This window comes from Anser brachyrhynchus (genome assembly GCF_964034855.1).
Source record: "Anser brachyrhynchus genome assembly, chromosome: Z".
Classification (NCBI taxonomy): Eukaryota; Metazoa; Chordata; class Aves; order Anseriformes; family Anatidae; genus Anser; species Anser brachyrhynchus.
The window spans coordinates 45,884,904-45,911,138 of NC_137697.1; the positions used below are offsets into that span (position 1 = coordinate 45,884,904).

The 26,235-nt window shown below is 41.7% G+C and overlaps 1 long non-coding RNA gene across 1 annotated transcript; it reads right to left on the reverse strand.

Annotated features, from left to right (window-relative positions):
• Window positions 1-237: 237 nt before the first annotated feature.
• Window positions 238-26,235, reverse strand: LOC308185449. Its single transcript, XR_013943390.1, has 4 exons — window positions 26,080-26,235; window positions 17,523-23,307; window positions 14,995-15,213; window positions 238-5,938 (listed from the first exon to the last, which is right to left on the reverse strand). It is a non-coding gene; the product is annotated as an uncharacterized lncRNA (long non-coding RNA).

The following is a 26,235-nucleotide window of genomic DNA, read 5'->3' on the forward strand; positions in this document are numbered from 1 at the left end:
GCTCCCGGAAGACCTAAAACTAACTACGTCCCTTTAATAAATCAGAATTCAACAGAGTAGCTGACCGGATTCAAATGTTTCTTGAACTCACCTCTACCTAAAATGTTACTTTGCTGCATTTGCCATCATTTCTTTTTGTCACAGCAGAGCTGGAAGCACCAGCTAAAATCAAAGCATCTCTTTGTCATGAACACCAAACAAAGAGTTCATGTCCCCAAATGCTGAAAATCAGAAGCAAATAAACAGAGAAAACACATGAACTAATGAAAAATACATATAAATACATATATATATACTCCTCCTGCATAGAGAAAGGGTTTCCTCAATCTTTCCAAAAAAACAGTGAGACCTTCAGGACTCACAGCCTGACAGGTCATTCCCACCTGCCCCCTCAAGCTGTGACTAGCTCCAGACAGGTCCTTCCAAAAGCAGCAGGCTTGTAAGGACGGTATCATGTAGTCAGTGTGGGACTGGGAAAAACACCAGTCCTGAAAAATCAGCATGAGTTTGGGAGATTTCTTATGTGGGATAACTTTTACTCTAGCCTTTAGCAGCAGCAAGAGGGAATGCGCCTCCCACACCTCTGTTCAATCGTCTTATCAGTGGTGACTCTTCTTATCAACTCCTGTTGTGGGTGAGGCACTCAGACATTGAAGTGGAGGATGGGAGGTAATGAGGGATACAAACTTTAATTTACAGGGAACAGCATATTTATTGGAGTACATTGTAATCCACTAGAAAAAGAATTTCACCCATGGACCCACAAACAATTTGAACATTGGTTTGTGTAAATATTTTTAGGCTTATTCCACACTGTGATATTTGCCTGTCACACAGGAGATGAAGGTAAACTCATAAAAAATACAAAGAGAAAGGAATACTGTCTGAAAAGAGTTATACAAATCACAAAATCACAGAATGGCTGAGGTACGAAGTGACTTCAGGAGATCACCTAGTCCAACATGCTCAGAGCAGAGAGACCTAGAGAAGGTTGTCCAGGACTGGAGCATGGTGCAGGACTTAGTATTTCTCTTTGCTGATTTTCAAGACTTACAGGTCGATACAAACCTTCAGCTGGTTGAGGCCTCTCTAGATGTCTGCTCAATCACCTGGTGTATCAGCCACTCCTCCTGGTTTTGTATGACCTGCAAACTTGCTGAGGGTGCTGTCTGTCCCATCATGCAAGCCATTACTGAAAACATTTTAGAGCACCGTCAGGCCTTGGGGCACTCCCCTGGTTACTGTCTTCCACCTGAACTTCTTGCAGTCCTCTGAGCGTGGCACCTAGCCAGTTTTCAATCCACCTCCCTGTCCGCTGATCTAGACCATACTTCATCAGTGTGTGAGTAAGGATTATATAGGAAACAGTATTGAAAGTGTTGCCAAAGTTAAGATAAACAGCCATTATGGCTCTCCCCCCATCCACCAATCTTGTTATCTCATCCTAGAAGGCAATTAGGTTGTCTAGGCATAATTTTCCCTTTGTAAACCCATAAATTGATAGTGACCACTATCAATCATTAATATGTTTGGAAAAGGCTTCCAAAATTATTATTCCCTCAGTCATGTGAGGCTGAACTGACTGTAGCTCCCCAGATCCTCTTGAAGACAGAGGTGACATTTGTTTTCTTCCAGAGTTGCAATGGTATCAGCCAGCTCCCATAGCACTCCTGGCTGCATCCCATCAGGATTTTAGATATGTGCATTAGGATATCAGAATATACACATTAGATTCAGATTTTAGTACATTCATTTTCTGATACATATGATTTCTAAGCTAGGATATGCTTGCAGAAGGTGCTGTAATACTCATCTAAGTGAAAACAGAACTGCTTTAATGACACTGACCTTTCAATATACTGAGTCATCATGACTCTTGTGACAGCCTCAAATATATCCTTTCCAAGTAACTTCCTTGGAACTATGGTGTCAGATGAGGAAAGAGAAATAGGCCAAGAGCTATTGGAAAAATCCTGCTATTGTGTAAACAGAAGTGTTTTGGATAAATGAGGTGTGTGGGTACCAAAGGAAAAATAATAATAATTAAAGAAGAGCCCTGCAGGGGCCTAAAGGGAAGATGTGATTTTCTAATTTTACCTGGGAATTTTATTTTCATAATCACTCTGCCTGACAGAAGAGTTCCCCAGCTCTTGATGAATCTACTGCTATCACATTTGATGCTGCAACTTATAGGGGGGACCCTGGGAGGCAGGAGATGGAATTTCAAAGGAGTTCATAGTCAGATGTTCCAGCTGGGCTGCAGCCAGGATTTCAAAACTGAGCAGATCACAAAGAGAAGAATTCTTTAAAATGAGGAAATGTGGATGCCTTTTAGGCGGCTTTAGCAGGACTTCAGCTTTTTTTACAGAAATCCAGTATGTGATTACAAAATACCTCAAGAAATCAGCTGTACACTTAACCCCTTTGGTTTCCTTGGAGGGGAGGAAAATGTTTTAAATGATGCCCTTCCTTTTGCAGTTATTTACTTCACAACATATTTATGAAGCAGAATATAAAGGTTTGTTTCTATCTATAGCAAAGAAATAGGTAAAGTTTCAGGTGACGAATACATAGATCCCCATAACATATATATTCCCTACATTTTCCTTTTCCTGATTTCCATCAGGTCTCTCCCACGTTGTTCTACATTTAAAGCATACCTAGCAAGTGACAATTTTAAGTCTGTTTCTATTAAATTATCCTGGTCCCACTAGGTCAAAGTGCACATGTCCAAATGTTGTTACGAATATGGTTCTGCTAAGCTACCTGTAGTTTTTGAGCTTTAAACTTTTATCAGGACACAGTAGAACTAAAATAGCCTTGCACCAAAGGAAAGGCGGAAACAAAAGATCCACCCAGCTGGGAGTAATTTGTTTGCTTCCTAAAATAAAGACTGAGGGCAAGGAAAAGAGGAATTCCTCTTTTTTTTTTTTTTTTTTTTTCTCAGAAGATTTCCAGACCTCTATTCCAGCATCCATTGGGGCAGGAGCAGTGCATATCCAGTTGTAATAGCAGCTTCTCAGGAACCACACTAATAAAACCACAAACAAGATTACTTTATCAGACCTCTTTAGATAGTTCTGAGTTTGCTAAGCACTCTGACATCCTTCAGTGGAAAAAAATCATGATATTTTTATTTTGTGAAAGTGGAAACTGACTCAAAGGGCTGATCAAAAGGATGATTAAGAGCCTAAAATACACTTGGATTCTAAGAGTAGGACAGTTTATAAAATGCTGAATGCAGGAAAGACGTGATAGACATCTGTAAAATAATGAACGAAACAATTAAGCTGAATGGATAAGGATTTGCTGTGTATCAGAGTGGAGGAGCTGTGAGGCACACTGTCATCTCAGGCAGTACAAACTGTATAAGGAAGCAATTTTAAAATAAAGACCAAAATATAAAAAGAAGCGTGCTTTCATCCATCACCTGTAAGGCAATAAATATGGAATTAATTTCTATGCAACGCAGTGTAGAGAGAAAGGATAAATGGTTTCAGAAAGGAATTTTGCAAGTGTAGTTCCAGGCGTGGTCCAGAGATTTCAAGGTTTGGTAGACCCCCAGACTACTGACTAGAAGACTGTTGAATACAGCAGGTAAAGGAACGTGTAGTGTGCTCATGAAAGAACAAGAGCTTTTCTGTGGGAGAAAGACCTTCTGTCTGATCCAGCTGAGCAAGGCTGAGAAAGGAGCAGACTCCAAACAGCAAGCAGTAAGTTCCTCTTCTGTGATGGACACTCCTTAATAAGATTGCCCCAGTCCCACAGGTGTAGTGATTCTATCTGTACCATTGTTCTCAGTGTGTAAGTTATTCCCATTTGTTTGCACCTGCTTTGCACCATGCAGACAAAGGCTATACCAGACTGTGGATCAAGGAAGAATTCAGCCCTGTCTACTTTTTCCTACGACAAGAGTATCGACGTATATGTACTAACAGCTGGTACAAACAGAAAAACCCTGCTGTCCTCCTGCCAGGTTTGAATGTCAGAATAGTTCCCAGGGGGGCTGAACCAGAACCTGCTGGAGTCAACTGCAAAAGCTCCCTTGCTTCCAAGGGGGCTTGTGATGCAGTCATGATAGAGAGGAAATCCAATGAGACGCCTTCCACAGGAAGACTAACAGGAGAGCATGAGATGATTGGTTAGAGTGTTTCAGTTTCCCTGTTAAGCAATGGTTTAATAAAAGCAGTTTTCACGAATGGTATTTCACAATAACCAGAGGATGTTACACTAGTGGTTACACATTCAAAACAGCTCCACAGGCATCAGCACATCAAACTATCTGGCCAAGTGAATGGAGTTACAAACCAAAACAAACAGACCCTGCCTTAAAGCAGCAGTAACAGCCTTGCCATTAATTCATGCTTTTTCATAATAAAATAACACCAGACAACCCTAGCAAATACAAGTGAAACCACTTGCTAGCTTCATCAGCAAATATCCTTCCAGGATGTGAATGCAGGGCAGGGCTTTCCCTGTGGGACAGCACAGTGTAAATGTCTATAAGCCAGCAGCTTCCTGCTTATGTCTGTTCATTCGTGTCACACTGTGGCCTGTCTCAGTGCAAGGTGTGGGATGATGCAAGATTACTGACCCTCATATTAGGCCTACACATGTCAGGTATCAAGAGATACTTGGGGCATTTTTTGCCAGTGTTTCCAGGGGTAGCAGGTGACACCACATATGTAAGCTGTGTCTACGAAAGGGAGCTGCGAGGAGGAGGGGAGTAGTGGAGGAGTACAGGGGAAATGAACAACTTGCCCCAGCTGAGGGTCTGGCTCCTGGCACACATAACTTTTTTGTCAGAACAGAAAGAAAGACACCGATGTGCTGATCCTCATTTGCTGTTTTTTTGACATTATTACCACCAAGAACAAGCCAAAGCAAGGTGTGGGAGTCAGGGCTGCACACCCTTGACTCTTAGATGTATGTTTGGAGTACAGCCCTCATGCAGCTACTCCCTCAGCTGTTCAGTTTCAAACAACAACAACAATAAAACAAACAAACAAACAAAAACACACAAAAACAAACAAAAAAAAAACATGAAACAAACTTTTACCTCTCTCAAGAAAAAGGATTCACTTGGTTTTGGTGGATTTTTTTTTGTTTGTTTGTTTTGTTGTTCTTTTCTATTTTTATTTTTCCTGAAGGCCGGAGCTCATGAAATGCTCCAGTAAATTTTCTGTCTGGGCAGCAAGACGATCTGTTACCATGGTTACTTTTTCTTCTTTTGTTCTTCTTCGTTTCCTCCTTCTTCTTTTGTTTTTTTCCTTTTATGAAGCATTCTTGTTTATTTCTATGTCTTGGGGGAAAACTCAGGCCATTTGGCTGTGTAAGATGCCCACAGTCAATCTGAACAGTGCTGCTTCTGTGATGGGGGAGACATTTATTTACAGTGCTGGGGATGTTAAACTTGGAAATGCTCTTTTTATTTTTATTTTTAACCTGGAATGGAGCTATGTATGGCTGCAGACATTTCTTCATTTAGGCTGTGGGTCTTTCCAGTAATTATGGCACAGACCCAAGTCTTACTGACGTCAATGGGATTATCTCCATTGACTTTAAGGGGAGCTACACCAGGCCTTGCCTTGAGGAACACAGCCAAGACAGGATAAAGCCTTCCACTTTCCCACCAAAGGAAAAAGACTGTGAACTTACCAGCACTTAGGGACCAGTCTGAACTGTTCCTCCTCCTTCCACCTGCCTCCATCCCAAAAATTTAGAGCTCATCCAGTCCCCTTCAGACTCCCTCATAAGTTCCACAAATGCATCTCCTCTCTGACACCCTCCCACTTGTCCTCAAAGCCCATTCATAAAACACTTGCAGCAGCACTAAAACCAGGCGGGAGGCTCCCTGACCTTCTGTGACATCCACTCGTCTGCTTCCTTTCCCCTTGTTTCCAGGCCTTTCCTCTGAAAAGTAGTTTCTGAGACCAAGCTAAAAAAAAAAAAAAGAGATTACTTACTATTACACTTTCTACTGTTTATATTTTTCACAAATGTTCGCTCTGCATACAATAAAAATAACTACAGGCAGCTAGTGCTGTGGCTGGTTCCTGCCCCTGTCAACAATGTCACGAGAATTTTCCTAACAGTCTCAGCAGGAAGCAGATCAGCAGCAGGACAAGGGCAGGGAGGCAGGCATGCTGAGGAAGAGGAGTCCCTTGCCTCCCCCTCACCAGTTAGCAGCCCAGCCCAATTAGCCCTGAGACCTCACACTAATTACCCCAGGCATGGTTCCAGGGTTACATGGCTATTTAGCTTCCAGGAAATGATGTGTATCACTGCGTAGTGCTCTGCAACTAAAAGACTCCTCCAGCCCTGGCACTGAGGCTTCTAATGTGGTGTTTCAAAGGCGAGCGCTGGCTCAGGAGAGAAAGGGTAGGTGGAAAGGGATAAGAAGGAGTGGCAGCTCAATTGTGAGGATGGTAATTGGATATGAGGGTGTAGAAGGGTCAGGGAGAGGAAGAAGGCTAGAAGACTGGAGGGGGTTGAGAGCAATCTGTTGAATTTTGCAGGAATTTTTTCTCTTGCCCACCCACCTCAAGTATGTCTGCCTGCAGGCAGCAGCAGACCCTTTCATTCCTGTCATTTACCATTGTCCCAATCCTTCATGCGTATCACCATCCTTCACAACCTCCCAGACCGGCTGTGAGAAAATGGACAGTGTATGACATCATGGCTGCTGGCTCTCCCCCTAGATGCAAGACTAGGCTGAGGAGCTCAAGAAAGTCCTGGAGAGCCATCTGGGATTTCCAGCCCACAGCTGCCTCCCAGTTCTGAACCCTGCTTTGCGGAGGTGTCAATAATGGAGAGTTAACTTCCTCACATAAGCAAAGTAAGCACACTGGTCCACCTAGCCAAAGCCAGCCACAGGCACATCCTGGTGTCCTTAGGACCTTGGAGATCTGCACCCAGAACTTACTGAGAACAGCTTCCCTACTTATATAAGGGAGATCAATGCCCAGAGTGTGACACTGTAGGATTCCAATTGATTCTTGCAAAATTCTTTATAACAGTGGTATAAATCCAGGAAAATGCCAGTGCATAATAATAAGCCCATGCCTGCCTTTTCACATTTGAAAGTCTAAGAAGTGGAACTATCTGCTGATCATGAGATAGCCAGTGGTCAACAGTTTTTTTGTTCTTCCACCGAACTTTTAGCTAAAGGTAATCCAAAAATAACATTCCTCTTAGCTTATCTTCTGCTTTTTTATTTATTTATTTATTTATTTATTTATTTATTTATTTATTTATTTATTTATTTATTTTTGGCTCAGAAAGGCATCATCTCCAGTGAAACAAATCTTCTGAAAGCAAGAAGAGAAAAAATCTCTTTTTGCCAGTTGTTGAACACTTTCAGCACTGAGGAGCAACTCAGAAGTTTTCTCTTACAGGGTCCCCAGTACATGCAGTGTTTCTGTAGGGAAGCAAACAGCTGTCCAGGAGCCTGGTTCTGGGAAAATGAAAGAACAAGGAACAGCAGTTCAGCAGTTCAGCAGTTCCTTTTTTTTTTTTTTTTTTAACATTCTTGCTGGTAGAAATTTTCTTAGCCTAAATGTACTTGCTATTACAAGTACCTGTACCAATTCACATCAGTGTCCTGAGACCTGAAAGACCCTGAATAAATCCAAAGTCCTGTGAACTTGTACTCAAATGGGAAGGAAGAAAACACCCTTTTTCCTTAAAGATCCTCTCTTGCAAGTGAATGACAACGGAAGCAGGAGAAAGAAGGAGGAGTGCAGTAACTAGTACAGTGGGACAATGACAAAGAAAAATATTTCCAGGTTTAGACTGATGGCAATTTGATGACATTGAAAACCATGACAATATATACCAGATATATTGTCATATATATATAATGTCATATATAATATGTCAGATATATTGTCTGGTCATGAGTGGTGTTCCCCAGCAGTCAGTGTTGGGACCCATCTTCTTTAATACCTGTATTGATGATTTGGACAAGGGAATTGAGTGCACCCTCAGTAAGTTTGCAGAAGACACCAAGTTGGGGGGAAAGTGTTGACCTGCTGGAGGGTAGAAAGGCCCTGCAGAGGGACGTGGAAAGGTTGGGTTGATGGGCAGAGGCCATTGGTAGGAGGTTCAACATGGCTAATGCCGGGTCCTGCACTTTGGTCACAACAACCCCATGCAGCACTACAGGCTTGGGGCAGAGTGGCTGGAAAGCTGTGCAGAGGAAAAGGATCTGGGGGTGCTGATTGATGCTCAACTGAACACGAGCCGGCAGTGTGCCCAGGTGGCCAGGAAAGCCAATGGAAAGGAAAGGTTTTATGTGGTGCTTAGAGACAGTTTAGCAGGTGATATTGGTGGTAGGGGGATGGTTGGACCAGATGATCTTGAAGGTTGTGAGAAACTAAGTTGTGTTTTTGCAGTAGAACATGTTTTCGAAGAAGAGTGTGTTTTTGCAGTAAAAAAACAATCTTCTGTATTCAAAGGTAATTCTGTAGTCATAACAGAGAAATGCTAAGTAGATAAGTAGATGGTAGAAGGCCGCACTGTTCCAAAATAAGGTAGAAAACTGAGAAAAACAGGACAAGCAGAGTGAGAACAGTAAAAACAAAGATCAAAAGTTCTCTAATCATAAGAAAAGAGAAAATTAAAAAAAAAAAAAAAGGAAAAAGGAGAAATTGAAGGGTTGATCAAAAAAAAAAAAAAAAAGTACCTATATGGTATAGAGGAGCATCGAGTAGCTTGTAAACCTGTAGTACTCAGCCAATGAGGAAACAGGGGAGGTAATCAGGTGTCAGGTAATAGGGAATAAAAAGTTATGATATGTTTACTATAATGTGCTCCTATTGGCAGAATGCCTCCCATTACAATTGTGAATAAAATAGCTTCACAGAAGATCCTGTCTGGAGAAAATTATTGAGATTTTTCTCACAAGGTCTTTTCCAACCTTAGTGATTCTATGATTCTATTCAGATGAGGATCTGTCTCACCTGTATCTTTCATATACGACTGTGGAGGCACCTTCCAAATACAATTTATTTTAATTGTTTTCAAGGTAAGCCAGTAAGAGGGGAACAGTTTAAGATCCTAAGTCTTTTGGGGAGTATTATGGCTGGGACAAAAAGAAACAGGGAAAAAAAAAGAAAAAGAAAAAAAAAAGTATTTCATCACAGCTTCCACTCTCATGGAATACATTTATACTTAATGCACACACTAATGAACAGAGGATTTGAAAATTGATAGCTATACTGAGAGCAGCAAAGCCTCACAACTTCTGGCCAAATTCCCTCTCATAAAGCCTGAGTGAGGCCAAGGAGAAGGTGATAAAGAATCGTACGATTTCAGGATGAGAAAAAGTAAACTAGTCTTTCCACCTGACAGTGCAATGCTGCTTCCTCTAGGATACGTTCTTGGCTTGATTCATTGCCTGAAGGACTGAAAACACTAATAATAATATACATTAGGTAATAATAGATTGAATCCTCTGATGTGTCACTGTAAAGTACAGTTCAGCTGGCAATGCTGGTGTTTATGCCACCTTTCCTCAGTATTCAGCTGAGCAAAGGCCAGCTAGCTTCAGAAGTATTTTGGAAAGAATCCAAGCCGTATATCATCAGGACCAGACACCATCACTGTATCTCTCCTTCTCCAGTCTGATAGGCGTCAGAGGCTGAACCCTTCTACTCATCAGGAAAGAATAACTTTTATTCTCACAGATTATGGGAGAAGAGGGAAAGAGAGTGAGGCTAACAACTCAGACAGGACCATAGTGATACCCATAACTGGGGAGCTGCTAGAGTGCTGTCATATAGTGTGGATAAAACACAGTCAGAAATATCAGCCTCATTCTCTGAAGTGCTTGCAACCCTTGTTGCTTGACAAAACACACTGTCATCTCTACCACTTTGTTTTCTTCTCTTACTGGGAACTCTGTGAATTTCTGGTAGCATTTCGATGTTCCTAAGAAGATTTGGGGTTAGCTGTGAAGTATGAGAACATTGCCTGGTAACATTAAATACCCAGTGTTATGTAACATGTATGATATTCAGCATCTTAGAAACCAGGTAGCAAAGATGTAGAGACATCCTCCTGTGGGACTGAGTGCAGCTCAGAATATTTAACAAGTTTTGGTGCCATGTGGGAGCAGCAGTGCTACCATTCTCCACAAACCCACCAATACAGAAAGTTTTCCAAAGAAGGCAGGACAAATCACTAGATGTGTTCCACAGGACATTATGTTGCCCAGTAAGGTGTTGGGGGAACAACTTGTTTCACAACAAAACAAAATCAAATCACCCCAAAAAAATAATTTTCATAAAAATGAGAAATTTCCTCTCACTCAAAATGATTTATTCTAGTTCTTATGTTAAGGTAATCAACTTCAGTGATTTCTTCAACAAAAAGCAACAACAACAAAAAATGGACATCTGATATTGTTCCTATAGGTTCTTCTCCTCACACTCCCCCGGTAATACAGATTTCAGAACTCAGAAATTTTTGGAAAATATTTTGCTACCAACAAAATATGGCCTTTTACTATGTCATTGAGAATCACCTCACTTACTCTGCATAAGCCCTCAACAGCTCACAGACTTTTTCACCTCCCTGAAATAGTAGAATTGAAAATTGATATCTGAAAGGATGACATCCTGTAGTGACAGTTGTCATGTCAGATATGGATAGGCTGTGGAATTCTTTTTCTTTTTTTTTTTTTCTAAACTGCACATTTCAAAAACAGCTACATAGCCAAACTACTTTGTTATTCATATTGTTGTACACCTTGCATAAATCCATTAGTTGGCCAGGGTTAATTCTGCTGTAATTTCCCTTACCGTAATATTCTTGTTCTGTTCCTGACTGGCACCTATTTAACAGGGATTCAAAGATCCGGATGTGGCCCCAGCAAGTTGTAAGTATAGGCTCATGTGCTCATTTGTTGTTTCATTGTGAACAGACTATTTACAGAGTGAAGGCCAAACTGTGTTTGCAATTATGCCAGAACATACCTGGATTATTGCCACTACCTTCGTGGGTTACATTGGCCTAGAGTAACTCAGATCAGAATCTGGAGTGGAGAGGCAAAGTCCAAGGGGTATTTTAGGAAAGGCTTGTTCTTCATTGGCTTTCAGAGAAAGCAGTAGTCAGACTTAGGGTGGGAGGAGTAAACAAACATATATACACCCACCATTGCTACTCCAGTTCAGAGGCTGTCCGTGGAATCCCAAGCATCTGGAGCTCATTACCACACTGGCCTCATTGAAATAATTATTTAATTATTCTCCTTTTCACTTTCTCTTTCTCTCCTCCCTTCTATTTTCTTCACCACTCAATTCCCAGATGCAGACCTCAGTTTGAAACACCCTACCAGAAGTGAACTTCCTCCATGGGAATTTGGTCTGTAGGAAAACATTTCTATTCAGTCTCAAACAAACACAATGCTCTCTATAACATTGATTGCATCCCATCATTAGAAAGTTTCCCCTCCTTACAGCAACTAAAAATGTTATTTTTCATTCTGTATTTTCAATTAACACAAATATTGAAACAAGGACACCAGCTTCCTAGCCACTCCAGCCATTCCTTGGCATATGAATCTGTATAGTGGCCACTACTTGCAGGAACTTCCAAAGCCACTATAAATACAGATCCGATCTTGACTGGGAACTGAGAGTACCAATCTGAAGCTTCCTATCAGCAGCTATTTAAGGAGTAGAATATTCTTCTGGATGGGAAATATGGAAGATGTTCCCCCAAAAAAGCAGAATTGTGAGTAATCCTGCCCAGAGTTGAAAGCTGAAACAGTCAGGAAAGCCATGTTAGCACTGCCAGATCTCCAAACAATAAATGTTTCTACGGGACCAAATGGAGCATAACATTTTTTCCCATTTTGGCTGTCCTACAAAAAATGAAGAGAACAAAGATTAAAACTATTTTGTTGTTGTTGTTGTTGTTGCAGTATAATGATGCATCCCTCTCTAACACTGTGATGATATAGTGTATGTCTGGACCAGTGGGCCAGAGTTGATCCAAGTCTTAGTAGTGAAAACACAGACCTGTTCAAATGCATATCATTTCATATACCTTTTCAAAGCTGAATTCTCAGTCTAGAAGGCTTTTCGAGTCACACATTTGGTAGAAGTGCCTACCTGTTACCATTGGGATCATCTGCTCACTTAGGAACCCCAGCTGCTGTTCAAAAGAGTCTGAGAGCTAAGGGTTAAAGGCCCAGTGGGACAGGTCATGTGGGAACACCCCTGTGCAGATCTGTACCCCATTCCTACTGTACCCTGCCACACACATGCTATGTCCTCTGCTTTTTGTGAAGATTCCGTGACTGAAACAGGAAAATACAGATTCTTGTAATTCCCTGGATTGTCCTCTAGGTACATTGGGTTTTCATTTTGCAAATTTAGCATAGAGATACAAATGGGTTCTTGCCACTTATTTTATCTTTTTAGTCTGGGACAAAGGACCCACTTTTCTCTGGGCATTTCAGAAACAGAGGAAAACCACTTTTCCCTGGATTCTATTTCTGTGAAATTCAGTGACGACATTTCTGTTTGTATCAGTATGGTTACATAGCCTGAAAATTCTAGGGGGCAGCACTTAGCTTTGTGGTGCAATGCCAAGCACTTCAGAGGTCCTGTCCCGGAATCGAGCTTCATCAACAGAGATAATTGGCCTATGCCCAGATCTGTGTCGAAAGGAGAGTGCAGCAGCAGCTAGCATGCAAGGCTAGCTGCAAGGCTAGCTAGAAGGATTTGGTCCCAGTCCTCCTGCTAACCAATTCTATGCGCCCACCCCTCAGTCTACAGAGTAGATAAATCAGCTATCAGACCAGAGAGGTTTTCAAGCATCTGACTTCAGAACAACCATCCTGGCTTTATTCTTAGTTACAAGAAACGTTGTTAACAGTAACAGTCCTTATTGTCATGTAATGAAATGTTGCCTTCTGAAGAAGCTAAGACTAAGCAAAGTCTGTTTCTCCTGAGGAAAAAAAACCTAGCCCTTGAGAAGGAAAGCTGCAATATAAACAAGTACAGAAATGACATCCAGCCACCACAATCTGGCTTATGAAAGAGCAGATGAAAAAGTGTCAGGAAACTGAGAGCCATTTATCTTAAGTCTCAATCCTTGTAATCCTTATGACTCCTGAGAGGACTAAATCTCTCTCTCTTTTTTTTCCTTTTTTTTTTTTTTTTTTTTCCTACTGTATATATATATAGCAATTGCTAGCAATGTAATTGATGATAATTATTTTCATTCCAGGAAAAGGAACAACAGGAAGAATTTGGCCAGAATTAGGCTGCCTAGGTTGTAAACTGGGCAGAAATTCACTCAGCAGGAATCAGGACAGTGAAACAGACAGGTACTTGGCAACCTGATGGCTTATCTTTGTTAAACAGAACGGGGCTGAGAACAGGCAAATCCTCTGCAGTTTGAGACACTTGGTTCACACAACTTTGTGGAGTATTGCATGTTTCTCGCCTCTTCTGATGGTCATATATCCACCATGCAGTGATAAACTGGAGTCACTAAGGCCAGCTGGATATGACTAGCACTACTTTATGGTAGCACAAGATCATCACATGAGCCCTCAGCATGTTTAGGCAGGTTGGCAGGCAGGTTTTGTGGCCTGCACCAAGCTCCATGCTGCTGGAGTGCCAGTGCTGGAATTTGCCTTAAATAAGCTGAAGCCATAGACAGGGCTGCAAAGAACACACATCAGGCTTGTGTAACTGGTAATGGAGCAGTAGAAATCTAATCACCTGAAGCCCACAGTGAGTCTACTCTCACTGTCCTGTCTGTTTTACAGATTAGGTCACCTGAGGACCCTAATTCACCAGCTCCTCTGGACCTGTCAGCAGGAGATAAAGCGATTACAGCTCCTGCCATGCCACCAGCCCTAGCTCTCTTCTGAAAGGGTCTTGATCCAATTTTGGCAGACAAAGTAACAAGCATTTCCCACCTGACCAGTCTGAACTCTGGGTCCTCTCTCTCTGGGGCAGTCACCCATCCCAGGAGATGTCCCCGCCACATACACACAAAAGACCATCTCCCTGATTTTTCCTTTTCCTCTTTCTTCCCTCACTCCTCTTTCTTCCCTCACTCCTCTTTTCCTTCCCTTATTCTGCCCAAATTGAGTCCAGTCCTGAGATGGCCAGTATCAACATGGCAGCATGTGAGACTCCTGCCACAGTGGGGAAGCCTGCTGTGCTGGCATCACCTGAGGCCAGTGTTAGTATTTGAGTCCTGAGAGCTGGACTGAAGGTTTGAATATACACAGCCTTGAAGACTACAGTGCAGTGGCAGAAGAGGTTACTGGAGCCAAAGAGACACTTCAGCCACAGCAGTGTGGTCAGAAAAGGAGCATTAATTGGGGTCTCAAGCATCCTGTTCAAAGGTGTGGCATGATGTTTACCAGAAGAATGACCAAGCTTACTCTTCAGGCCGTGCGAAAGCAACTGGCAGTTATAGGAAAGCACGCATGATCTGGAAAAGGTGTCTGAACTGATTGCCCATGCTTTCTCCCCACACAACTGGAGCGGTCAAATGACATTTGTAGATATCATTGCAAAGGTAAATGGGAGATACTTCTTCCACAAAATCTCATGGTGAACTGCTGAAATATTTGCCACTAAGCAGTGTAGACTCTGAAGCCTGAAATGGTTGGGGAAAAAAATAAAACAAAACAGGTAAGTTGGAAGGAAGGAAGGAAGGAAGGAAGGAAGGAAGGAAGGAAGGAAGGAAGGAAGGAAGGAAGGAAGGAAGGAAGGAAGGAAGGAAGGAAGGAAGGAAGGAAGGAAAATGAAAGAAAGAAAGAAAGAAAGAAAGAAAGAAAGAAAGAAAGAAAGAAAGAAAGAAAGAAAGAAAGAAAGAAAGAAAGAAAGAAAGAAAGAAAAAGAAAGAAAGAAAAAGAAAGAAAGAAAGAAAGAAATACCAAGAGATATTAAACCCCAAAACACCACCACAGACATAGCTATTTCCTCAATATAAATCATTGAATCAATGATTACTTACTCTGGAAAAACAAATCTTTGGTAGAGTTGCCTGGAAAATGATCACCTGTTTCTTGCATTCTTCCCTAGGTTAGCAGGCAGGATATCAGGCTGGCTGGATCTTTGATGTGCTCCATTAGCTGCTTGTTTCATTTCATATTTAAGTCCACAATGAAAGCAGATGATAGTGTTGGGAAATGGACCCAGGTCTCCCACAGGCAACAGACATCCATATGCTATCCTTTAAAGTCCATGGAGAAACGAAAATAAATAAAAGTGAGAATATGCTAGTCCCCAAAAAACAGCAGTTGTGCTTTAGTGTCACTAAAGATCACAGCAGCAAGTGTGAATAGCTGTGTTTAAAGCAACATATTTCTAGTAAAAATGTAGGTCTTTAGGAAATTTAGTTTTCCTCTCATGAGCATAGTAATAATGATGCAGATCTAAGCTATGGTTTTGTGCCTACTCAAAAAAACAAACTTTCTTTAACAACTTGAAACTACTTTGTATTACACATTATGATGTGTTTCATTCATTCTTCAAAAAAAGTTTCAAAACTAACAGACTCAGTGTGTGTCTGCATCTTGGCTTGGTATTAAGAACATCAATACTATAAAATATTTGAGAAAATAGCACCTCCACTGAAATGCTAATCAAACTTTTCTATGCAACAAGACACTTAGAGATCCAGGCACATGCTTGAATTAAAGAATGGGATTAATGTCTCTTGATCTTCTAGGGGAATCTTAATGTCTGCTACCAAGACCTTTTCTGTTGATCTCTTTCCATTGCTGGGTGTAATACCAGGACTATTGTTAGTTTACACTAAACACTCTTTAAAACAAGGATTATCTTCTATTTTATATCTTTAAGGTATAATCAAGCTCTGATCCTGACTAAGACCTTAGTCACTGTTATCATCTTAGGTAAATAAATAATAATGATATTATGATGACGGGGCAATAAATTATATGTATTCAAAGTAGATGTCTGAGGCTTTGGAATGAGGGTGTTTCCTAATGGAGGGGAATTCTTGGCTGTCGGGCTATTTCCAGAGAGACTTTTTAATGCATCACTGTTTTGAAATATCTTTCACTGCTACAGACTTATGACTTGGATTTTGGACCTGCCAGCATTTTCAGCTGACAGATAAACCAAAAGGTTATGCAACTGATTTTTTTTTTTTTGTGATTGTGTGTGTGCTTTTTTTATTATTATTATTTTTTGCTTCTTTTTCCTCTTTTCTGGATGCAAGTAATATTTTCTTGCAAGTTTCAATTAATCCTGGAATATTTTTTCTAAAAAACACTAACCATAATGCACATATTACAGTGACAAAGAGTGGTGTTTTAGATTCATTTCACATTTCACTACAGTTACCTAAATAATATTATTTTTCTTTTTAGCAGTTTTGAAGAGCCAAATGTTCTCGGAAACGTTATAAGAAGAAATAGACTGCCATACCCTTCAGAAATGTGGCCATGTAATATGATTGCTTGCGTTTGGATTTATTTATTCAAAAATAATAACTGACATACTATACTGCAACACATTTAAGAGGAAATTGGTTTAGAACAACAACAAAAAAATAAATAGTGTGTTTGAAAACTATCTGTTTTCACAGAAATCATTGATATTTTGTCAAGTTAAAAACATCCATTATTTTTTGCTGAAAGCTGGAAATGCCAACAAAAATACAGAAGTACTCTGTGGGAACAGTGATTCAGGAATCATATGGTGTCATTTTTGGTTATATGCTTTACTCTTCAACTAGCCTGCATTCTCATGAAGCAATGACTTTTGGTGTGTTCAGGGACCATTAGAAAATTGCAAAGAAGTAGAAATCATGTGAGAACTTCACCTGTTTTAAGACTGAAATGGGAATATGAGTAACCTGCTGCAAAAAGCCACTGAGCTTTTTTTTTTTTTTTTTTTTTTTTGTAAAGCAATAAGCTTTACATTGCTGTCAGCTCTGAAATGGCTTTGTCCAATGAGCTGCAGCTGCTCAGTATAAATGAGCAAGTAAGAACCAAGGAAGCCAGCTAGGAAAGACGCCCTCCTAGATTTGTTGTTTGTAAACAGAGATGGTCTTGTTGGTGAAGTGGCAATTGGCAGCTGTGTTACACACAGTGACCATGAAGTAGTTGAGTTTAAAATATTTCGTATAAGAGGAAAATTTCCTGAAAAATGTCAAGTCTGGATGTGGGGAAAGCAGACTTCAGGCTGCTCAGGAAACTAGATAGTAAGTTTGTGTACGTTGGACAACATACACTTATTTTCTCCATGCTTAAGATAATAATGTAAAATTTCAATGTAAGATTTTTTAAATATATATTTTCTGTAAGAATGCCAGAAATATTTCATGGCTTAAAAACAAACAAAAAAGCAATAGCAAAACAAAATGACAACAACAATGAAACACCAGACTTTAACTGGCATCATATTATCTGCAGACAAAAGCTAATCTTCACCACAAAGATAATGCAGCAAAGGAACAGCTTATTCAGAGGTGCTGCAAAACCTCCACCCAAGAAAGCTTTCCAGACTCACCTAGATAAAGCTGAGATGCCATGAACTAGCATTGGTGATAGTCCTGTTTTCAGGAGTAATTTGGACTAGATGTCTCCAAACATTGCAATGGTTCTGTGAAATCCTCATTTGAAACAGGATGGTCATTAGTGCCTGTTCCACTGGCAGCGCTGCAGACCAAATGCATTAGGGATCTTTAGGCACAGAGATTACTGTGCAATCTTTAAGAGACAAGCTAAAGATTAACTTCCCCTTACAGCTGTCTTGCAAAATAGTGCTTGCCACTACTGACATAGCAAACCTATGCCAAAATCCTTCTTGGCCACTGGAATATCTTCCCTGCTCCTCTTCCCAAGCACCTATTTTCTATAACAGACTTTGAATCAGCTCCACAAACCCTGAAGCTATCCTTGACAGGCAAATGTTGTCCTAGGCAGCTGTTGCCATATATCAGCTGGATAGCTCTAAAATTAATGCTTTTCATGGCTTTCTTCCCCTTCCCTATTGCTATAACTCTCTCCTGCTAGCTTAATCTCTGTCTTTGTTTTGCATTTGCAAGTCCTTATCTCGTCCCAGAGGTAGGCAAAAACCTGTCGATGTCACTCAATGGTTGCAAACAGCCCCACAGTCCTCTGACACACTGAGGCTGAAAACAGTATCTGTCTCCATTTACAGCACACAGGAGAAAAGGTTTGTAGCTCTTGGCCTTGTCAGGATTCAGCAGCAACCTAGACAAGGTGCTTCAGAGGCATTATTCTCTGTGACAACAGATCTTGTGGGGAAAAATGAAGGGACTGCAAAACAGGAGTAAAAGCAGTCTCCATTTGGCATGCAAGAGCATTTCATGAGAGGAGCATGTCATACAAGGAAAGCAAAACAGAACTAGTCAATGCTGTGCAAAATGTTTGGAGCAGGATCAACAGCTTTGTTCTCAACTCATATATGAATCCTTGTGAATGGCAGTCAGGATCTACAGCTAGGCTTCTGGATATCTTCTTAAGACAAACAATTGCAGATATTATTTGATGCTTTTCCTAATGAAAGCAAATTAATCAATAGAACTAGTCTGATTAGTCCTATGTGATTTTAAGACTGGGTAATTCACAGTTTTTTTTTTACCTACCTTCTTTTGAATTGCCAGAAAGTAACCTAAATACTTTCCATGATCTCATCTGCACTGTAAACTGAAAATACCAAATGCGTAGCACTATTTTACATCAACAAGAGTGTGGTTTCTGAAGACAGCAAAACAGTATATAGACTTCACGTTCATATTCAGAAAAGAAAGATGCCACAGTAATAAGTAATAAATCTCTAAGGAGAAAGAGCTGTGGTCAAGAGAAATTTCCCCATTTTCTGCACAGGCTAGCCTCTAAAGGATGTTGGTGTCTATTCTTAAGTGACAGTATCATTTTCAGGAAAAAAAATTAAAATAAAATCATTGGAAGCCTGGCCATAGAGACAACAACAGCATTTTTAAAAGCCCACTTACAAAGAAATTGCAGTCTAAAAGGCAAGAGAGTGTAAAATACTGTCCAAGCTACAGCGAGGAGGTCAGAGACCAGCTCTCCTGACATATAATGCGCAGTGCAATTTGCAAGTCCTATTAGCTGTTTTACGAATCAGTCCTCGTGCATGTGCATCTCCACCTCTGTCAGTCCATGTTAAAAACAGTCCCGGGAGCACTTCTGATTAGCCTACATGAGAAACAGGAGTTCTCAAAGAAAAAGTGACAAAATTGTCACATGATAAAGGGATATGATAAACTCTCCAAAGAGCAGACTGTTTGGCCAGGAACTGGATACCAACAAAATGAACATAACTCTTCCCTTTACTCAAAAACATAACATTTCTTTTCAGCTAGATAGAAAGATAAACAAAGTCCTGGCAGTCTGAGTTCATACTGAGTTCCAGTTAATATTGATAACAAGAATGCTGTGGTGGAGTGTAAGTAAATTTGGTTAAACCCGTACGAAATTATGGTATTTGTTCATACTAGAGATTCATCTACAGGTGATCTACTATTTCCAGCAGTGGTCAGAGGCACATGTTCAGGAAAAGTATACAAGAAACAGGACAAATATTTTGTAATTTTTCTCCCCAGCTTCCATCTGTGGTTTGTAGATTCTCTCTGCATACACTGCATCATTTTAAATATGTGCCAGTGCATCTGTCCTCCAGGAATATTTTTCTAATTCCCTTTTGAACTCCTTTCTTATTATTGAGTTCTCAGTGTCCTGTAGTGGGAGTTCCACACCCTAACTGTGCATCATGGTAAAAACAATGTGTTTTTTTTGTTGTTGTTGTTTGTTTGTTTGTTTGTTGTTTTTGTTTTTGTTTTAATCAGTTTTGCAGTGCTTACTGGGAACAAGCAAGTTTTGTCTGATACACATATGTGGCCATACATAGTTGACTGTACCTGCTGTCTGCAAGACCACACAGACCCATTTACAAGAACATGTGCTTGGAAGAAGCTAAAATAATCCAAGTAAACTCTGGATTTACTATTTGCAAGAGCACCTCTTGTAATAGCCCCCAATTGACCTGAGTAGCCCAGAATCTGACCCTCCCTGTCAGTTGCCCAGGTTGCTGTGCTGTGCTGCTCTGTCTGGTGCAACAGTGCAGAAGATGACCCTCTTGCACTGCTTAGGGTGCAATCAACAGATTTCTTCTCCAGCCAGCAAAGTCAAGCTGTCCAGGGATATGCAGTCAGAGGCCCATCTGGCTTGATCTGGATGCTACTGCACACACCATGGCTGTAGTGGAGGACAAGAAGAGGGGCTGGTTAACCTAATTGGTCTAATTGCTTTATTTTGACACGCCTCTGCACTTCCCGATTTGGAACAGGAATGGAAAGAAAAAGGGGAAAGCAAACAAAAAAAAAGACCTCTGGGATGCCACAAGAAAAAGGCCTCTTCTGTTGTTATTTTTTGGCTTGGATGCAAAAGAAGGAATGCTGTAGTCCTCTGGAGAAAAGACTAATCAGTTCAGGTCTCCTACCTGAGGCAGTGCAGATGGTCACTGAGCCAAAATAATCCCTCCACCCTCTCCAGAGTGTGTCTATGGCCGCAGTATTTATCAGCCTGGAAGATGCAGTTGCTGATTATCATTACATTCACTGAAATGGTGCTAAAGACAGGCCCATAATCCCAGCCATTCAACAGATGTGAATTAGCAGTCAGAGATTATTCAGCCAACAAATGTCTTGTTTGTCTGTTAAGAGCTGCCATAGTTCCCATTATATGGAGACCAAAGGGATTTCACAGGTTCAAGCATCACGGAATCAGGATTTGAAACAGAAACCAGATTAAATGGAGACAACGGCATTCAAGAAGCCATGCTGAGCAGTGATATCTACATCACAAGAACTAACACCTACAGGCCCCTGACCATTACACATGGCAGCATCATCAGCCTTTTGACTAAATGGCTGGCTGAAGGTATGACCTTGCCACCCTTTCAGAATTAGCCCTTTACAGCTACAGCAGTGTTGTTTTCTGACATTGTCTCTGTGTTTGCAATCTGTTTCCACCCTTGCCTCTCTTTAAGTGATGTCACATTGTAGGTGTCAAGTAATGGCTATATTAAAGGAATTTTCTCCTGTAATGTTTACGTGCCAGAGACTGACTATGCATAACAGACCAACTTTGTTTTTTCTTCTCAATAAAGCTCAACTTTGTTCCTTTGGTTAGTGTGTTACCAAAATATCATTTTATTTCTTCCACCCTGGAAAAGTTTGTAAACCTTGACTGTGTCTTCCCTGTACACCTGTATGTCCCAGAACCCCCCAGTATGCCCTGCACTGTATTTTCTCTACTTGCCGTACATACTCAGAGTCAAGGCGGAGTGAGCACTGGCATCCTGCAAGGGACACTACAAACTGAGACGTCCTTTGTTTTACCTGGAACAGCAACAACAACAAAACACTGTGGTGGACAGGGCATGGGCCACTTAGCAGCTAATGTGGTGGGATTCATGTAGCTATGTGGAGATGCCTATCTCTGACCAAATTGACTGAGACTCTTTGTATAGATCACAGAAAGAAATATGTACCTGGACAGCTATGTGAGGCTATTGCAAGTTATTGATGACAGGTTGATTTTTACCACCAAACCCTTCGTAAAGGCACATGTTTGAGGGGAGAGTGAAGGGAATAGTATCTCAAAACCTTTTGGCAGGGAATAGTGAGAGAGGGAGACCCATGCCCCATTTCTCCCAGGCTGTGTCTCAGCGCCCTGCTCCATACCACACTGCGTCTCTGCTCTGCCTCACACAAACTGCTGGGAAGCTTCCACCCGTGGCTTGGGGCTTACTGTCAGCAGCCTCGAAACAGGTATGTACGGTGCAGTGACCCGGGGACCCATGGAACCTCAGTTGCCTCTTGGGGTCCCAAGCCGAAACACAGGGTCATTTGTTCCTCCCTGCAGAGTCCCTCCAAAGTTGCCGTATCAGCCTGAAATCAGTCTGCACAGCAGGCAAGATTTAGGTAAAAAGTAAAGCGAGTTTCAGCCATCTAAAATACAAAGTAAAGAAACTAATTACTAGATCTGGAAAATGGATACAAGGAGACAAAGCTGTAACACACCTTTTTATCTACCTGTGCTTGGACCTGTTCCCAGTCTCCGCTCTGATGTGCTCAGCAATGAGCTGACAAGACATATTTGAAGCTTGTTAGAGTTGGGGCCCAGAGCCCAAGATAAGGCTTGTCCCTCTGGCAGTGTCTTCTTGCTCTGGAACCACTCACTCAGAGCCAAGACTCTCTCTACAGATATCTCCTTCCCGGGGACCCCATTCCGTAAAAGTAACCCCACAGGAGTTTCCTGTAACCCAGACCCTGCTTAATTAGTTCAGTTTGGGTAACAACCTTCTTAGATGGGCTCTGATGAAAAGTCTGATGCTGTATTTGCTTGTAAAATGCTATTTCATGCTGGGTGGCCGAGACTATCACCACCTTGGCTGTCAATAGATCAAACAGTCCCACGCTGCAGACGTGTTCCTGCTTAACAAAGGAACTGCAGAGCAGGAACCAAAATGTTTCTGAGCTGGTACATTGCATCTTCTACAGCCTATGGCTCTAAACTAAGTGGTGACATTACCTACGTAGGTAATAATAATAAGACCACCTGCCTGTTAGTGCTTTTAGTCTGTGTTTCTCTGATCACGTAAGAAAGAAGATTAATAATGCTAACCTCAGTTTGCAGATGGGAACACTCAGGCCCTGGGAGAAGAGGAAGTGTAGCTTGTCCTAGAGATACCAAGGAGATCCTCTCCTATCTCCCCTGTTCTCGGTACTGATTCAGAAGGTAGCACTGAGCCTCTGGAGCTAATCTACATGTTGCTGAAGAGGTTTTAAATACGTTACCCTCCATGGATATTTGCTTTTCTGCTATCAGCTATTTTGCTTCCATTTCTCTATTGCAAGATTGATTCAAAGCTGGCTTCTGTAGGTACTCTTTGGGTGAAAGGAGTATTCCCCCTGAAAGTTATTAACCCTGTTTTCCTGTCTGGAAACAAAGATGACACCTAAAGGAATCTCCGTCTTCCACCCCGAAGTAAGCATGAAGAAAAGAGAGGGGCATCTCTCCTTGCACTGCCTAGATGAGATTTCTTCCATCATACCACAGCCCTTCCAAAACAAAAGCTTCCTTGAAACCTTTCATACTTGCCTCAGGTCTTTGTGAAGCGGTATTTTCTTCAAGAAATATGAATGGTTTGCAGGTGTCCCACTCTGTCACCCAACCCAGTGTTGTCCCGAGAAGTGGTGTTCTGGCACTTGAATAAGCTTCAGGAAACGATGGAATTGTACCTGTCAGAAGAGTGCAGTATATGTCACTATATCTGGGTGAGCTCATTACGGCCTGAGCACTTAAAGTACCTCCCAGTTTTCTTCACTACCAGCATTTGAGGTACTTCTGTGACCAGGGAGAAGAAGGGAACAGGGGGTCATAGGGGATGGCCACCAACTGCAGCTGGGGAGCTTTCTTCCTAGCAGTGCTCCATGGGGCACAGGGGCCCCAAAAAGTGTCTGAGCCCGAGGTGCAAGCTAGTAGGTTACCTTCAGCAAGACTTGCAGGCTCTGCTGCCTGCTAAGCAATCATTTATACACCCTTAAACTCACAACCTGCATAAAAGTAACAGCACAATTCTTGAGAAGTCCTTGGCAAGCAACAGAGATGTTGTGTCAGCATTTGGAGATAGGTGTGGATTTGCAAAGTGCTTATTAATTTCTAAACTCTATTTCAAAATGGTGAATGCCTAGGAATGAGCTTACATGAGAAATAATTCACAGATGAAAGAAGGTCTAAGAGATAGTAGCTCAGAAGTGAAAAAAGACCACAACACACATAATGAATCCCTGCCTGATTATTTATTTATTTATTTGTTTGTTTGTTTTAACAATTAATATTTTAAATCCTCTTTTAACAAGTTCTGTAAACAAAAAGTCTTAACCTTCCAAGGCAGCCCATAAAATTCCAGTGGAATTAACTTGGTGCTTACTTCAAATATGATTCCTACAAAGCCATGCTCATGACACTGCCACCCAGGCTGCGGAAACACAGAGGTACCTGCTTCTCCCTCTGGCACACGTGGCAATAAGAAGTCAAGATGTGCAGCTGAAGAAAGACGCATGTCCCCAGGCTGTGATTTGCCCCTCTTCCCTTCTCTACCTCACAGGAAAGCTGTTCAGCAGATCAAGGCTCTGGTAGACAACCATGAAGGTAAAGACCTGGTGACAGTGGGAGGCCCTAGTGCCAATACTTTTGAATTGCCAGGGTGGTAGATTGAGAGGCCTGATCTGGGCAGTTGAACTTTGCACAGGTGTAAGACCTGACAGATCTGCTCAGAGGGAGCCCTGATGAGAGGCAGTGAGGGTGGACCCTTTAAACCTCTCCTAAATTCACACAACATTCAGTAGCTTTAGACTTTTAACTTCTAAAAAGATTCAGGTGAGATATTCTGGAAAAAAAAATATGAAAGAAACAGAAAGAGAGAAAGAAAGAGAGAAAGGGAGAGAAAGAGAGAAGGAGGGAAAGAGAGAAAGAAAGAGAGAGAGAGACAGAAAGACAGAAAGAGAAAGAGAGAAAGAAAGAGAGAAAGGGAGAGAAAGAAAGAGAGAAAGAGAGAGAAAGAGAGAGAAAAAGATAAAGAGAGAGAGAGAGAAGGAGAAAGAGAGAAAGAGAGAGAGAAAGAGAGAGAGAAAAAGAGAGAGAAAGAGAAAGAGGAAGGAAGGAAGGAAGGAAGGAAGGAAGGAAGGAAGGAAGGAAGGAAGGAAGGAAGGAAGGAAGGAAGGAAGGAAGGAAGGAAGGAAGGAAGGAAGGAAGGAAGGAAGGAAGGAAGGAAGGAAGGAAGGAAGGAAGGAAGGAAGGAAGGAAGGAAGGAAGGAAGGAAGGAAGGAAGGAAGGAAGGAAAGGAGGGAGGGAGGGAGGGAGGGAGGGAGGGAGGGAGGGAGGGAGGAAGGAAGGAAGGAAGGAAGGAAGGAAGGAAGGAAGGAAGGAAGGAAGGAAGGAAGGAAGGAAGGAAGGAAGGAAGGAAGGAAGGAAGGAAGGAAGGAAGGGAGGGAGGAAGGAAGGAAGGGAGGGAGGAAGGAAGGAAGGGAGGGAGGGAGGGAGGGAGGGAGGGAGGGAGGGAGGGAGGAAGGAAGGAAGGAAGGAAGGAAGGAAGGAAGGAAGGAAGGAAGGAAGGAAGGAAGGAAGGAAGGAAGGAAGGAAGGGAGGGAGGAAGGAAGGAAGGGAGGGAGGAAGGAAGGAAGGGAGGAAGGGAGGAAGGGAGGAAGGAAGGAAGGGAGGAAGGGAGGAAGGGAGGAAGGGAGGAAGGGAGGAAGGGAGGAAGGGAGGAAGGAAGGAAGGAAGGAAGGAAGGAAGGAAGGAAGGAAGGAAGGAAGGAAGGAAGGAAGGAAGGAAGGAAGGAAGGAAGGAAGGAAGGAAGGAAGGAAGGAAGGAAGGAAGGAAGGAAGGAAGGAAGGAAGGAAGGAAGGAAGGAAGGAAGGAAGGAAGGAAGGAAGGTGGGGGGGGGGGGTGGAATGGGGGGGAAGGAAAATCTGAAGCCAGAAAGCCACACTGCAAGATCCATCAGTGGTAAATTATACACACAAATTTATTATTACATGTCCTTGCTCTGGACATGTAAAGCTTTTCAGGGTGGCACCCTTAGAAATTGTGGCTGAGTGTAATGGGAGGGAACAGCAGTACCTGACAATGTGTTGTCTGGACATGAAGAGTGGGGGCTGTTTATGCTGTAGGCATGATGCACCAACTCCATTAATAATAATTAATAAACAAAAATATAAATCATTTAATATCTCAGATAGATAGTTATTTTCAGATCTCAGACGAAGTCTTGCCCACCTGCTTTTTCTTGATTTATGCTCAGTGCCAAGACATCTGTCTCTAGGAAGATGAGGAATTGAAGTGTCTGGCTTCATTTGCAGCGTCCCCACATTTTTAGGCCTTTTCAGGGTTCTAGACTGTGGTTACCCAAATGGATTCTGGTCTAGATCCAAGATATGAGTAAATTCTGCCCCAAACTGTTTTACACAGAATATTTTCTAAATTCCCATGTGAAATACTACATTTCTTACCATTTTGGTCAGGCAAGATTTTCTTTCTTCTTGTTGCTACATGACCTCAATGTCATGAAGTTGTCAATGCAGTTTAGTAAAAAATAACTGTATCAACATCCATCAGACTTCCTTTCTAGCTTTCACATCATTTTCTCCTGTCTTCCTGCATGCCGT